The sequence below is a fragment of the Triturus cristatus genome, chromosome 10 (assembly GCF_964204655.1).
Source record: "Triturus cristatus chromosome 10, aTriCri1.1, whole genome shotgun sequence".
NCBI lineage: Eukaryota > Metazoa > Chordata > Amphibia > Caudata > Salamandridae > Triturus > Triturus cristatus.
In genome coordinates this window covers 916,577,122-916,592,784 of record NC_140593.1, presented here as the reverse complement: position 1 = coordinate 916,592,784, position 15,663 = coordinate 916,577,122, and positions in this window count along the sequence as shown.

Sequence of the window (15,663 nt, the reverse complement as noted above, 5' to 3'; positions counted from 1 at the left end):
AAGAAAGGCCAAAATATTTTCTTTTTCTAAACCTTCATTTTCAAATATGGTAAGCATATACATTAAAATAACCTGAGCATCTTGTTGGATATTTTGTGTAAATTGTGTAGAACCAGAACACACATCCAAAAGACTATGAACATCTGAAACAGATTGTATTTTACTTCTATCTGTTGTCAATTTTTCATAAACAGAATGCAACAGAGAACAAAATCTTTTTTCCCGATTCTGCATAATTTGTTCTTGCAAACCTTCCAGATAAAAAACAACATTGACCACTACATTAGCATAGCAGTTGACACCAGAACTATTTTCAAACTGATAACCAACAATCTCTTCAACAGTGTCCAATTTCTTTTTACCTGCAATCACAACATTATCTTGCTCTTTTCCCTTCTTGACACCTTCAGAACAGATATTCTCTAACCTTCTTTTTCGACCAACCACACGCTTTTCAAATACAGGATATTGACCTAAATTTGGAGCATACACCCTTCTTAACCTATTATACTCTTTTACACAGTTTGCATCTGCAGTAACCTTTGTCTCATCAAAATCAATCAAAAACAAACCAGATAATATTCTGACTCGCGACAAAGCAACATATGCCATACCCTCTTTAAATACAGTAGATCCAATGTTCACCAATGCACTGTCTACACTTAATCCTTGAGATTTATGAATAGTCACTGCATATACTAGAGAAAATGGAAATTGTTTCCTACGGACATATAAATCTTTAACAAGCAAAAAACGAACTGAACAACGACCAATTTTTTTAACTTCATCAATCTGATCAAATTTTATTTTTAAAAATTCAATTCCTTCTTTTTTCTGATAATTCACAAAATCCACCACTTTACCCATTGCACCAATAACTAAACCTTTCTCTACATCAAAATTACGCCTCAAAATTACCCGACAGTTTACACACGCATATAGTGTCTTTTCTAAACCAGCAGTTTTAGATATTTTTTTTCTAAACAATCCAGTTTTGATCTCAACTTTCCCGTCAAAATAATAGTGATTCCTTCATGCAGTATTTTATCGATGGTTTCCATTTTTACAATTTCTTCATTTTCCAGTTTCAACAATTCTTCGTTGAATATGGAACACTCGCGCAGTGTTGGCATTAAGCAAATCACAGACTTATTTTTAGCAATTTCCACATACACGTTTGCAGGAACTGCATTTTCATTTGGAAAGACATTGCAAAGTAATCGACTCTCCAAAGCTTGTTTGCCTTGTCTTGAAAGAATTCCAATTCTTATATCTTGAAGAATACTTAAATATTCAGCATCATTTGCCTGTCGCATATTTGTTGTCAGTTCTTTGTATTCAAAATTACTCCAAATGTTCACATTACCAACACTGCCAAGAGACTTTCTGGTATGTTCATGGGCAAGTGTTTTAAATACCGGTTGCAGTAGATCTCCAAAAACTATGACGTGTTTTCCTCCAAATAACACGTCATACTCTGTTTTAAGAATTTGCTGCATTCTTAAATGCACAAAGGCAAGCATCAAGTTTGAGACCATGCTCACCTCATCAATAATGAGAAGTTTCATTTTCTTCAGAACTCTTGAAACTTCACAACAAGCTTCTCCAGATAGCTTGTGGTATTCCAATTTGTTTTCATGCTCTACTGGCAGCATTAGTAAACGATGTAAAGTAATTCCTTTAATGTTATGTGCTGCCAACCCAGTTGGAGCAGTGACAACACAAGACAAATGCGAATCAGTTGTTTTCTGCAGATAACTTGTAATTTCTTTAATTAGGAAACTTTTTCCTGTTCCAGCTTGACCACTCACATACATTCGGATAGGTTGAAATGATGTACATGAGCACCCTTTCTTTTCATAAAGTAATCCATGGCCAATCTGCTCTTTCACTTGCTGATATATTTGTTTCTGTTCAACATTTAGTTGTTCTTCCAAGTTTCCTAACTGTATTGCATCTTCTTGAGCTTGATACATTGCTGTTTCCACCTCATTCATTGCAATCACTGCTTCATTTTCAACAATTGGTTGTCCTAGTGGATCTTGACTCAGTGCAGCAGAACTTTTACTGTCTTGAGAACTGTCTCTAGCAATCTCAGCTGCAATTGTAGCTTCTTGATCAATTTCATCATCCAACATTTTGACATAATTTGCGAAAGCACTGCATTGTATGCTATCTTTAGAAGCATTAAATTAATCTAGCTGGGAAAATCTCCAAGCAATTCCAGTTCTGAAAGCCATGGTTTGAACATTTGCAAAAGGGCTAAATAGTAAAATTCCCTTTTGTCAGCAGTGTCGCAACTCAGTTTCTTGTGATTAATTACATTTCCTTTCCTTTGTTTCACCAGACATCCTTCGGAACAGATCACTCCATATTTTCCATCGTTGATGTTCTCTGTAGTATTCCGTTTAAAAGTCTAGTTTTGCAGCACTTCATAGAGACACATGTTCTCAAGATGATGACTTCTATTTGGGTAGTACGTGTCCAACATATTCGTTTTCAAAATATCTGTACTTTCTGGTTCATTTTCTGCTGAATATTCAATTTCTTGAACAGATTTCAGTCCCCGATTTCGCATTCCTGCAAGACCTAGACTCACCCAAATGATTCTTCTACTTTTGGAATATAGACTTGGAGATGATAACCGATCTGAACATTCATATGCTCCAATTTCATGATGCATTAACATCTTCAAACTGAAACTGTATAATTTCTTACTTAGAGTCTTCTCGTGAGAAATCTCTTCCCACATTTCTTTCAATTCAGTCTTTTCTGATTTAGTAATGTAAGATGTTACATATCGAGCAACAGCAATGGAATTGTCCGCAACATACTGAATATCCATGTTAGCGTTCCACATGGATAAAATAACTGGATTGTAGTCATTTATGTATTTCGATTCTTCGCTTCTTCTTAAGTTGTAGGTGTTTTTCGTAGACTTTCTTGTGATGGTATGTCGAATAGCTGACATAAAACTGTTCACTCTTCCTTTGGATAATACAGGACGTGGAAATCCAAAATGACATTTGGTATAGAACTTATCCTTTGACTTGTACTTTCATCGACAGTATTTTCCACACCTGAGGCTTTGAAATCGTAAGACTTGTTTTTTTAAGTTTTTATACTCTCTGCTATTGGGAAGAGCATATGTAGCATAATCTTCACTGAAAGACAAAACAGTTTCATCTGAATCTGTTCCAAATTTGGGGGCGTCCTTGATCCATAACAACATATGTATGTGAGGAGCACCTCTTGCTTGATACTCTTCTGTCCAAAAGAAATCCACAACTTCTCCAAGAGGAGGATTCTTTTTATTGCAGATGAAATACATCATAGCTTCAAATCTATGATTGAAATATCTGCATACACTGACAGGATCCAAAGAGCACAATTCTCCAGGTGTCTTGTATTCAATATTTTTTATATTGGAATTTGCCTCTCGAAAAAATTCAAGTAAATCATCCCAAGCATACTCAGCACAGCTTAGTGTAGCAAACCATGTAGGAGTTCCCAAGTTCCGTAGCATATATTTCAGTTCTCCATGTCGACGGTACCAATATTCATTAGTCCCACGCTGACATGCCATCAGATTAATCAACTGAGATTCTAAATGATCATCTCTCTGATGCACTTTATCCATAAAATCCTTTGCAGTTACATTTTGAAGATGCATTCCAGTTTTTAAAATGTGATTTACTGCATATGAAAGTCCAGACAAGTCACTTTCAAACAGAAGATGAAACATATAAGGGATACATTGTCGAAATCTTGGATCTTCTGCATATAATCTTGTTGTCCGATATTCAGATGCAGGAATCTGCACAGGACGTTCATCATATCGTCCACCTTTTCCAGTTGGAAACAACTGCGGGAAACAACGAGCTTCCAAGCTCTCTTCCCATACACTCATGGGACTTCCTGCTCCTTTTTTCATTTGAAACAACTCAATTGTATTCCCCATCACCTCTTTGGAATGAAGTGGATGTACACTGTAATGTTCATAGATCTCTTCACATCTGGACATGTCCACTTTTTCTATTCGTCCACTTAATGTTTCAGTATCTTCTGCTAAATCTATTTCTTCTTCTCCTACAAACACATTTCTAAAGTACTTATTATTTTTTAACAGATACAATGATGCCTTTTGCACTTTTCTAACATCCACTAACTCTTGCCAAATTTTCTTATTCTTAGTATGAACACCATTAACTAGAATGACTAGTGGCTCATTTTCTGCATGGTCTACACCAATAGTTTCAACATTTTTCCTTAAATCTAACAGTAAATACACAACTCTTCCTTTCCATCCTCTTTGCAACTCTGATGGAGGTAATTTACCTGTTTTGGGCTCCATACGAACAATAGCCTGAAACGGGTGAACACATTGTATGAGAATAGACTCATACGTATTTAAATCTATCAGCTCTGGAGGAATAGCGACCAACTCTAGATTATTATGAACAGCTCTAGCAGGTATTTTATTCTCATCTAATTTGTTATAACAATATTTGCAAATACGCTGCTCACATCCCAAATCAAAACAATCCTCTACCAGCAAATAAGTGGCAAATTCCATCCACTTATCATTATCTTCTATTTCACTTTTTAAATACAGATTGACACCCCTAGTCTGAATTTTATAGTGACTTCACCGACAACAAATACAAGAAACTTTTGGTCTTTCACCTGAAATTACCTTAAACTTTGTGATTTCATCCTCAAATGTTTCTGTAATTACGGTTTGTACATTGTCTTCAACATTCTTTCTACTAATGTGTCAGTTTCTTCACTCTCTTGCTGAGTACCAAAGTAACAAAACTCAATATCATCACAGACCTGCTTCACATCTGATACTGACCCACGCAAAAGAGCACTGTTCAACTCACTTAACTTTAGTGCTGGACTTTTTGCATAATACAACCTTCTCACTAACTTCTGCATTTGAGTATGATGTACTGCCAGCATTCTTAAATGGTGAAAAACACTTTGACAAACTTTCCTAGAAAGACAAGCCAGAGAATGACCTTGCAAACCAGTATGTTTTCTCACTCTGCAAGGGTCTAGTCCTTGCAACAGCTTAATCTTTTGTTTTATACTTTTTTTAGTATAGGCTTGTAAAAAACTACATAATTTTTCAATAGATTCCTGTCGTGCACTGCAAATACTACTGCAATCCCAAGTGTACACAGGGATTTTAGCACGTCACCCTAAAACTTCATCAGCTATCACTCCTGCATTTCTTTCAACCATTTTCTCTTTCTCAATTGGACAACCGTCGCTAACCTCATAACCTCTACCACTGGTGTCAACTGCATACAATAATTTTTCGCTCAGTGAATAACTCTCTTCGTTAAAAAAAGGCTCTGAACTGGAACTGTGTTTCCATTCTCCCAAAAAAACATCACACATTTTTTTTTTATTAATAACTCTTTTCCTCCTACTTTTGGCCTTCATTACATGGATTGGTTTATCTAGTGATCGAAATCTGTTTAATACTAAAATTAACAGTTTCCTTTTTACTTCAAAAGCCTTTTCCACAATTTTTTCAATATGCTTCCTCTTTTTATAAAATAAAGCTCTCTTTTTATATTTCTTCACATCTTTCAGCAAATTATGCACTACTCTCTTGTAAAATATTTTTTTGCGTAATTCCTTATACTGATTTTGCCTTCTATTACCATACTTTATCTCCTTTGACTGACCATTTGCTTTTTTACTTTTCCTCTTATTTTGAATTTTTTTCTTACTTGAAGAATTCTCAGTAGTTCCAGCATTATCTACATTCTGTTTGCTCCTACAAACATTTTTAATAAATTGCTTCGTGATCTTACCAGAAGATTTTTTCCTTTTATCCACATTATCTTGTACATTCAATACTTGTGGTTGATGTTTCTTCAAATAATCCTGCTGTCTCTGTTCTTTTCTTTTTCTTTTTTTTCTGGCATGAGTTCTCTATTTTAACGTTGAAAAACAGTATCTGTAAAAAAGAATCACAAATAAATGTATATTAATAACTTTCAAATTTATACTATTCCATTACTGTACAAACACATTTTATTTAAAAACTGACTAAGAAACTATAGCCCTGAACCACAAGTGTGACGATGGTTAAAACACCATGCATAGTGCATACTACTTTGAAGCAGTTCATGCCCTAAAGCCTACCTCACTAAAAGACTACATGCTAACTGACTGAATTCCCCCAATCTGCCTTCTGCCCGTTACCATAGAAACAGGTCATGGAACACTGTACTGAGCACACAGGTCACAAGTTCAGCACACAATGTTGCTAATCAAGACAGCAAGTGTGCTTGACTTTTCAACATATCAGCTTATCATATATAATGTTCCTTACAATCAATTTTTGTTAACCAATAAGAATCATGCGTTTAAAAAACAGAAATATACACCCTACCTTTCAGTGTAGAAGGTTGTCAAACAACCAATGATTTCTTGTCTTTTTTCAAAACTGCATCTTAGACACCATTTTAGAAACATCTTACTTTCCAAACTGCCATTTCATTTACAGAGACCATCTGAGTGCACCCAGACCTCCTTTAAAGATGCGTTGAGTGTGGATTGTGGGACACAGCTATATTTTCTGGAGCCAAAGGTATGCAGAAAACAAAGGCATTCACAAAGACCTAGGTTTGCCAAATGTAGACATTAAATGGATTGGACAGAGAGGGTTAAAGTGGCACCAATTGATGCCATTGGTGAAATCCTTCATGCATATCCAACGCCCTGACCTCATAATAGTGCACTGTGGTGGCAATGACCTACGCACTTTGACTGGGGTAGGTCTGGAAATCCTTATGAAGGACACCTTTGCAGAACTGATTTCACTTTTCCCCAAAACTACCTTTGTGTATTCTAACATATGCCAAAGGCAGAAACGAAACTGGTCCAATCATTTTTATCCACAAATTGAGAAAGCTAGGAAACATGTGAATAAATCTGTTTCTGCTTTTCTCCTAGACTATAGAATGGGGTCCATTTACAATAACAATCTGCGCTTTCATATGCAAGAGATGTATAGGAGAGATGGAGTACACTTTACTGATGAAGGAAACAGAGTCTTCCTCAACAACTTTAGACTCTGTATAGGTACTTACTTATAAGTACCAAAAACTCTCAATGAACACAACGGCTCTTTTTAGAGCCACTCAAGAACAAAACACTTAAGCTTGATCCCTATCTCCCAAAAATGTCAATTTTTTTTCCCCTGGATCCGCGCACCCAACGCGAGAGAATCCGTGCACCCAACGCGGTAGGATGCGTGCACCCTGCGCGCATTTCGCCGTTTAAAAAAAAAGGGGGCCCCAGGGGTCCTTCTGGGACCCCCTAAGCACCTCTAGAGGGTCAGAGTATTTCCACTCTGCCCCCTTTAGATGTTTTACACACTTATTTCCCGTGCTTCTTTAGCCTTGCTTCTACCAAGGCAGAAAATGGCCGCCAACAGTGCCTGCTTTCGAATGTAGACAGACAATCGACAGCCAATTAGCATTCAGTGCGCGATCGGGAGGGTTCACGCTCGGTTCGGGGAGGGTGCGCTTACGGTGCGGGTAGGGTGCGCGGATCCTCTCCGGCCATTGATATCACTAACTTTTTTACCCTAATTTTCTCAGGAACTACTGAACAGATTCACACCATTTATACAAAAGGCACGAGTCTGAACTGAGGACTACCTCTTTGCCAAATTTGGTGTCATTCCGTTCAGCGGTTCGGGCTGTAGCTGCGACAACAGATCCTATGGGAAATTGCATGGGGAAAACACGTTTAGGGACCCCCCTTTTTTCTCAGCCCCCGCTTGACGAATCACCACAAAACTTTCAGGGTAGTAGCGGAGCGAAGCTGGCCAAAACTTTGGAGAATTTCGGGAAGATTCGTCAACCGGTGCCAGACTTATTGGGAATAGAATGTTGTGGATTTCCTATGGAAAATAGGTCCTAACTATAACTATCTACTGGTGACCGCCAGTAGATAATATATATATATATATTCACTGAAAAAAACATAGGTTTCAGGCACGTTATAGTTAGGAATTATCATTTTAAAAAACTTAGAAATTCACTGAAAAAACCATAGGTTTCAGGGGCGTTATAGTTAGCTGGACTTTTCACTCGTATAAAACCATTGAAATTCCCCAGTTATAGTTAGTTCAGCTAACTATAACTCACGCGCCCGCAATGCACTGCTGATGACGTCACATATTACATCCCTCATGTCATCGGTCAGTGACATCACTGATGACATTCTTAAATGATATCACTGATGACATCATCCTTGTGATAGAGTGGCAGCCCTCCTCTCCCCTAATATAACCTTTGGTACACACATTCAAAAATAGAAACTAACATTTTCAAAACAATGGACATACCAATATCAGTTACAACAACCTATTCAGTAATTCTAAGATCCACATATACAACCACTCATTCACCAACAGTCCTATACTGTCACTCATACATGTACTCACTCATCATATGTACTCATACACCTATACATCCTGTTACACGACGCCACTCATCCATAGAGTTACCCACACACATAGTCACTCATGCTAATAAAGAATCAAACATCCATTTACTTGCATATACAGTTAAACACACACCACCACACTTACTTCTACAGAAACTTACACATACTTAGTCTTTTAAACAATCACTTATAGAAACATTCAAACATACATTCAAACAGGAACTCTTTCAATCTCTCAATCTCACATATACTCACTTATATACACCAATAGTCACATATACTAGTTTAAAACATATGTAGTTACTCATTAAGACACTATTGAGATAGTCATTCACTCACCAACACACCAATGCACACACTCATCCACCCATACAGTCCTGCACACATGCTGTCTTCAACACATACAAACAGTGAGTCACTCATTCATGCACCTATGCACTAAGTAATACCCCCCACCGAACCATACAGACACTCAGACACTCATACTGATATTCAAAAAAACAACTAATAACCTATATAGACACTCACTACTCACCAACCCATGCAGCCACTTATACACAAAGTGAGAGACTGATACAGTTATTTACATTTTTAAACATTACTCACTAAGCCATGTATTCACTAAGATACACTTAATCAGTCAGTTATACAATCAATTTTTCAAAAACAAATCATTCATTTAGACACTTATATACCCATTTATTCTTCCATCGACCTTGAGATATACATATATAAAACATGTAATTTTCAGAAAAACACACATTCACTGGATGATGTCATCAGTGATGTCATTTGAGATGTCATCAGTGATGTCATGAGTGATGTCACTGACCATGTCATGAGTGATGTAATATGTGATGTCATCAGCAGTGCATTGCGGGTGCGCGAGTTATAGTTAGCTGAACTAACTATAACGGGGGAATTTCAATGTTTTTGTACGAGTGAAAAGTCCAGCTAACTATAATGCCCCTGAAACCTATGGTTTTTTCAGTGAATTTCTAAGGTTTTTTAAATGCTAATTCCTAACTATAACGTGCCTGATACTTATGGTTTTTTCAGTGAATTTCAAAGGTTTTTTAAATGCTAATTTCTAACTATGCCTACAGAGATAGGACATGTGAAGAAAGAAGAAAAAACACACAGAAAGAAAAAAAGGAAATGCAGAAAGAAGCTACAGAAGTCCTCAAAGATGAAGAAAAGTGCAGGAAGAAGGATAACGTGCAGAAATAACAAACAGAAGAGAAGAAAGAAGCCTTGTTGCAAAATCATCCTGTACCCTCAACTTTTTCAGATGGATACTGGTGTTAACTGAGTCTGACTAACCAGTCCTAGAGCCAGTGCTATGTTAAAAGACACTCAGAATACAGTGAAAACACCTACATACACTAGGGAACACTATGCATTGGGGTCCCCCTGTGATCAGCATGACCTCCTCTGTAAGCCCCTAGTATATAATAGGGCAGGGGATTAAAACTACCTCTTAAAACGCGCCACAGGGCGTGTTCGCACACGTCACCTCAGGCCCCGTCCCCTCACTTCCCCACTGTGTAAACATGCCCTGTGGCCGTTTTAAGATGGGAGATTAAGTCCCCTTGATCCCGAGGGTCCCTAGGGTCCAACTAGACCACTAGGTACCTCCAGTAAGCGCCACAGAGCTGCGTTGCAGAGAGATGTAAAAAGGGGCACGGCCTAAAACACCTCTCTGCAACGCAGTGCAGAGGCACTTACTGGAAGCACCTGGTGGGCTAGTTGGCCCCCAGGGTCCCTCAGGATTGAAGGGGAATTATTTCCCCAACTTAAAACGCGCCACAGGGCTTGTTTGCACATGTTAACTCAGGCCCTGTCCCCTCACTTCACCACTGTGTAAACACGCCCTGTGGCCATTTTTAGTTGGGAGATTAAGTTTATTTGAATCCTGAGGGTCCCTAGGGCCCAACTAGCCCACTAGGTACCTCCAGTAAGTACCACAGAGCTGCATTGCAGAGAGGTGTAAAAAGTGGCATGGCCTGGACCACCTCTCTGCAACGCAGCTCAGTGGCGCTTACTGGAAGCACCTGGTGGGCTAGTTAGCCCCCAGGGGCCCTCAGGATTAAAGGGGAATTATTTCCCCAACTTACAACGTGCCATAGGGCGTGTTTGCACACGTCACCTCAGGCCCCGTCCCCTCACTTCACCACTGTGTAAACGCGCCCTGTGGCCGTTCTAAGTTGAGAGATTAAGTCCCCTTGAATCCTAAGGGTCCCTAGGGTCAAACTAGCCCACTAGGTACCTCCAGTAAGCGCCACAGAGCTGCGTTGCATAGAGGTGTAAAAAGGGGGTGGCCTCAGAACACCTGTCTGCAACGCAGCTCCCTGGCACATACTGGAGATACCTGTTGGGCTAGTTGGCCCTCAGGGACCCTCAGTATTGAAGGGGAATTAATTCCCCAACATACAACTGGCCAGGGGTCGCGTTTGCAGAGTGCTGCAAGGAGGGGGCGTGGCCTCCGGCACGATGCCGGTCTTTTATTTATTTTATTTTTTTAAGAAGGAGGGCTGTGTGGCCCCCCTTCTTTTTCTAATTTACTGGCCCTGGGCACCCCATCCCCCAGGGCCTGCACCTGAATTTTTTTGTTGAAAAAAATAAATTTGGCCCTCCCAAGGCCTTAATCGGCCCCGGGGACCCCAACCCCCTAGTCAATGCCTTTTTATTTTTTAATTCTTTAGGAGGGGGCTGCGTTGCCCCCCTCCTCAGGCCACTCATGGCCCCGGGGACCCCATCCCCAGGGGCGGGCCTTTGTTTTTTATTATTTTTAAAAAATATATATTTATAGAAACACCTAGGACATGCTGGACAAACCGTATGTACCCGCCGGTGGGTACTCTCCAAGTAGACACCCTTGTCGTTTATTTATACAAACATGGGTAGCTATTGACGGGCACATTTAATATACATGCACACCAAGCCATTCAAAGGGGATTCGACAAAAATTCGACCAAACTATGCGAGAAAACCCCCTCATGGTTAATAAAACACACATCCACCGCCGGATGTGTAATACTTTTTATTTTACTCTCTGGAAAGGAGACAAACCTCACTTGAGGGTCAGAGCGTGTTCCTGGCTGAGCCCAATGCTGTGTTACACCCACCAGTGCCCGCCGAGTGCCTCACACCTCTGTGTTGTATTCCACCAGCTAGTGCGTATGCTATGACACTCTCTAGCCCATGTGCACTGTAACACCACCCCGTGAATATGTCATGCCATACTTGCCTTTGCACGAGTTGTATTTCCCCATCTAACGTGCCTTCCTCGATGCCTATGTTATAACGCACAGCGCTATGCCATACATATTACAATCTGGGATCCATATCTTTGTCACAGTGCATATGCAACATTACACTCCCCAGCACATATTTTATATTACAACTTTAGAGACTAGTTAGGTTACACAACACTGCCCTGTGCATTTTAAACTCCAAGCCGCATATCGCATAGCATGTGCTAGTGCCTGTGCTATCTCGCGCTCTCCAATGAATCTGTCATTGCGCAAAATGTATTGCATATTATATTTCACGCCCCGGTTCATCTTATATCACACTTTTTGGTGCATTTATACCATATACTATATCCAGTTTTCATTTTCAATCGTGCTCTCAGGACTATGTTCTATATAACACTGAGTCCACCTACCCTTTTCACGGGCATTACATTTTGCGATGGGGGTGGAGGGTCAGGGGGTGTTTCTGCCAAGTGAGCCCGGAGTCACAGTCACAAACGTCCTCTTCTTCCTGAATAAAAGTGAGATTATGCTGCATACTTGTTCATATTTTAGGTAGTTCGCACAGACACACATTTTAAAAACAATAAAGTTCCTAATACCCCCCTTCTCTGAACAGTTAGCTTGCTGCCCCATCCACCTCCTCCCTATCCTCTGTTGTCTGAATCCATGGACTAGCCTCCTCTCTCCTGCCATGCATGGTCTGATGTGCTGCCACTGCCCTCCATTTAGCATGATGTACAAGTCCACTCCTCCTGCCCTCCATTGCCCAATTCTAAGGCCCATCATTGACCTCCTGCTTAGCCTCTGTGCTTAGCTTGCTGCCCCTATTCTCCTTCCCCCTGCCCTCCGATGTCTTTGTGCATGCCCCTGCTCCATCCTTTTTGCCCACCATGTTCCATGGACCTGCCACTCCTATCTACTCTGAGTGTTCTGTTGAGCTGCCACTCCCCTCCCGCCTGCCTTGCATTGTCAGATGACTGTAACCTGTCCCTGCCACCTCCACCCTGCCTGTCCACATGCCATGCCCCTATCCCCTTCCTCCTGTCCTCCATGGTCCATTTTACTGCCACACCCTTCTGTCCTCCCTGGTCTGTTGTGCTGCAACTGCTCCTCCTGCCTGCCCCACGCTGTCTGTTATGAGGCCCCTTCTCCTGAACTCTCTTGTCTGTGCCCAGGTCCTGACCCTCCCTTCTATCCTCCATGGTCCTGTGTGCATGCCCCTGCACCCTTCTTCTTGTCCATCATAGCCATTGTGCTGCCACTAACCCTCCCGCTTGCCATGCATGGTCTTCTGTGCTACCATGGCCCCTCCCACCTTCCCTGTGTGGTCAGCTAGCTGCTCCTGACCCCCTCCCACCTTCCCTCCATGGTCTGTGTGTATGCCATCATAGTCTCATTGTTGCTCTCCATGGTGTGTCTTGTTTCTAGTGCCCATCCTGCCTGACCTCCATGGTAATCTTGCTGCTCCTGCCCTGCCCCCTTGCCCCCAGCCCTCTGTTTCCATGTACAGACCCCTATTCCCTCCTTCCTGGCTTGTCTGTTCCATTGTAATGCCCCTGATCCGTCCCTCCTGCCCCTTATGGTCAGTTATGCTGCAGCTTTCTCTCCTGGTTGTCCATTATGGTCAGCTAGCTACCATTGCCTCTTTCCTCTCTGTTCTCTGTTGTCCATGTGCATGGTCCTGTCCCCTCCCTATTGCTTACTATGGATTTTTGTGCTGCACTCCCGTCCCGCATGCGCTGTGTGGTGTATTGTGCTGCTGCAAACCCTGATGCCTGCCCTGTAGGGTCAGTTTGGGGCACCTCTCCATGTGCCTCCTGTCCTCTGTTATCAGAGTCCATGTCCCTACCCCAATTCCTCCTTCCTACCATGATCCAATGTACCATACCTGCGAACATTTTGAGCTTGGTAAGAGGGAGATTTTGAAAAAAGAACTGGGTTATTGATTTTCCCCTTTGAGTTACATTGCAAAAGAGGAGATTGTAGACAGGAGACAGATTAAATAAAGCCCATTTGAGCTTAAAAATATTGGCCGTTTCCTGGCTGAAACGGGTCTGTTGGCATGTATGGTTGTACTACCACAGCCTCTTCCTTCTGCCCACAATGGTCTATTATATTGCCACAGCCTCTCTTGCCAGTCCTGTATTGTTGGTTTGATGCCCCTGTCCCCTTTCCACTGCCCTCCATAGTCTGTTGTGCTGCCTCTGCCCTTCCTGCCTGCCCAGTGTGGTCAAATTGTTGCCTCTGCACTCTCTGACCTGCCTTCAATTTTCAGAGTCCGTGCCCCTGGCCTCTGCCTCTCAACAGTATCCCAATGAACAACTAGATCACTAACATTCTATATTTATTACAAAAATGTGGAACGCCTGACATCATCTTGATGTAATCACAACTGTAATACCTAGAGTATTTCCTTTAGAAATTACATATATGAGAGGGTCTTATTTGCATCAAAATTATGGTTAGTGCTCTAAAAAACAAAAATGAGGACATATTTTCTGAGTTTTCAAATAGCGACAAAGAACTTTTAAATTATTTGTAATCTTTATGTTTTTTTATCCAGTTGACCACTTGATTAAATGTTGCACCTAGGGGAGAGGATATGGTGTTACTTCCAGAGCTGCAGACTTTGCAACTGGGGAACCAGGTTGGAGTTTCTGCTTCAGCTCAACATTCTGTGATTCTGGTCAAATCGCTTAATCTCCCTATGTCTACAACCAAAATGAATTTGATTTTGTGTGATGTAACCAATGCTCATGTAAAGCACTCCAATACCTGACAAGTCTGCACTATATAAAACTGCAAATACACAAAAAATAAGTGTTTTGCACACTTCTGTCATTGGGTTACATGTGGGCTACATCTGGGTGATATTTGTGCTGCATTTGGGCGCTTTTGTCTCTGGTGGCCATCTTGGGAGATTTATTTGTTATGAAGTTTACTAATTTCCTCATTTACTGCAGTCTCCTCAGTAGGAAATGCGTTCAGTTTTTTACTTTGATTCCATCAAGAAGGTATTCAGATATGTCACACATTTGCCATCAATTCTGAATGTTAGCACTCTAGTTGCTCATTAGATCACGGTAGTAAAGCTACTGTTCACCATGGAAGTCTGCTGCTGGTATTAAGAGTGTATGTTTCAGTCTGCATGTCAGAATTTTTTTATGAAATAGAAGAGGATTTGAGAAGTCAAAATGTGCTCTAATTTTTCTTTCTGCAGAACTAATCATAATTTCTATGGGAAAATGAACCCCCTCATTGTGTTCCTTTGTAAATTAAATGTTTTAAGTGTTACCACTTTATTCCAATCAAGATGGCTTCAGGTGTGCCATACTTTTGTCATAAGTAAGATTGTTAACGCTCTAGTTGTTCGTTAGAACACTCTGGGACATTCTGTCATTGGGCTATACTTGGGCTACATCTGGGTGATATTTGGGCTACATTTGGGCTCTTTTGTCTCTAGTGGCCATCTTGGCAGATTTATTTCTTATGAACTTTCCTAATTTCCTCATTTACTGCAGTCTCCTAAGTAGGAAATACGTTCAGTTTTTTACTTTGGTTCCATCAAGAAGGCATTCAGATGTGTCACACATTTGCCATACATTCTGAATGTTAGCACTCTAGTTGCTCATTAGATCACTGTAGTAAAGCTACTGCTCACCAGGGAAGTCTGCTGCTGGTATTCAAAATTCATGTTTCAGTCTGAATGTCAGAATTTTTCTATGAAATAGAAGAGGATTTGAGAAGTCAAAATGTGCCCTAATTTTTCTTTCTGCAGCACTAATCATAATTTCTATGGCAAAAGGAACCCCCTCATTTTGTTCCTTTGTAAATTAAATGTTTTAAGTGTTACCACTTTATTCCAATCAAGATGGCTTCAGGTGTGCCATACTTTTGTCATAAGTAAGATTGTTAGCGCTCT